The following is a 1,885-nucleotide window of genomic DNA, read 5'->3' as shown; positions in this document are numbered from 1 at the left end:
GCTTCATTAAAGATTTCTCCAAAGTGGTGAAATCATTGTGCAAGCTCCTTGAGAAGGATGCTAAGTTCAATTTCAATGATGATTGCATGAGAGAATTTGAATTGTTGAAGCTCAAGTTGACTACTACTCCTATCATTACAGCTCCAAATTGGAGTGTGCGTTTTAAACTCATGTGTGATGCAAGTGATGTAGCCGTTGGGGCTAGTTTGGGGCAATGCATCAACAAGATTTTCCATCCAGTTTACTATGCTAGTAAGACCATAAATAGTGCCCAATTCAATTATACCGTTACGGGGAAAGAGCTCCTTGCTATTGTGTTTGCAATTGAGAAGTGATGTCATACTTGATGGGTGCCAAACTTATTGTCCACACATACCATGTAGCACTTCGTTATTCTATGAGCAAAAAGGATTCCAAAGCTCAGTTGATGAGACAGGTGCTCTTGTTTCAAGAATTTTATATTGATATACAAAATAGGAAAGGTAGTAAGAACCAAGTGGCGGACCACTTGTCTCATTTGGAGGAGGAGGGGAGGCCGCATCATGGCCTTGAAATGTATGACTCCTTTCCCGATGACAACTTTTGGCAATTTCAATGAAAGAGGTGCCATGTTCGCGAATGTAGAAAATCTTCTTGTGAATGGAATCGTTCCAGATGTGCTTTCTTTAAACCAAAGCAAGAAGCTCAAAGAGAATGTCAAGATTATTATTGGGATGGACCATACCTTTTTCGGATTTGTATATATGGAGTGATTAGGAGGCGTGTACCAGAAAAAGTGCAAGGTGATATTCTTATGACTTGTCATTCTTCACCATATGATGGTCATCATGGTGGAGCAAGAACATCGGCCAAAGTGCTTATTTGTGGTTTTTATTGGCCTTCTCTTTACAAGAATGCTAGTGATTTGGTGAAAAGATGTAATGAATGTCAACAGGCCGGTGAAATCTCAAAGAAAAATGCCTCTCACAACCATCTTGGATATTGATATTTTCGATGTTTGAGGCATTGACTTCATGGGCCCTTTTGTAAGCTCCTATGGAAACACCTACATCTTGGTCGCAGTGGAATATGTGTCCAAATCGGTTAAGTTCATCTCGTTACCCAACAGTAAGGCAAGAAGTGTAGAGGCTTTCTTGAAGAAGAATATTTTTACAAGATTTAGTATTCCACGTGCAATCATAAGCGATGGGGGATCACACTTTGCAACAAAGCTTTTGACACTTTACTTAGCAAGTATAGTGTTACTCACAAGGTCATCACTCTCTATCATCCACAAGCTTGTGGGCAAGTGGAAGTCTCCAACCGGGTGATAAACAGTATCTTGTCTAAAACAGTAAATGCTAATCGAACGGATTGGTCCAAGAAGCTTGATGATGCGTTATGAGCTTATCATAATGCTTACAAAACACCTATCGGAATGTCTCCATACTGGTTGGTGTTCGAAAAAGCTTTTCATCTTCCGGTGGAACAAGAGCACAAAGAAATATGGGCTCTAAAGAAATTGAATCTTGATTGGGATGTAGCCACTAACTTGCGGGTTACAGATTTGAATGCATTAAATGAGTTCTAGTACCTCGCTTATTCCAATTCATCCTTGTACAAAGAAAAAACAAAATATCATCATTATAAATACATTTGGAACAAGGAGTTTAAGATGTGCGATCGTGTATTGTTATTTAACACAAGGTTGCGAATATTTCCTAGCAAGCTAAAATCCAAGTGGAGTGGTAAAATCGAAATTGTTGGTGTGACACCTTTTGGTACATTCGACCTGAAGAACAAAAACATTGAAGTATTCCAAGTCAATGGTCACCAGGTGAAGCACTACTTGGGAAAGGTTGGAGATAACCACGCGGGTAGTAGTCATTTACTTCACTTGAGGGTA

Source organism: Nicotiana sylvestris, chromosome 6, assembly GCF_000393655.2.
Source record: "Nicotiana sylvestris chromosome 6, ASM39365v2, whole genome shotgun sequence".
NCBI lineage: Eukaryota > Viridiplantae > Streptophyta > Magnoliopsida > Solanales > Solanaceae > Nicotiana > Nicotiana sylvestris.
The sequence above is the reverse complement of the archived record's forward strand: the minus strand, read 5'-3'. Positions refer to the sequence as shown.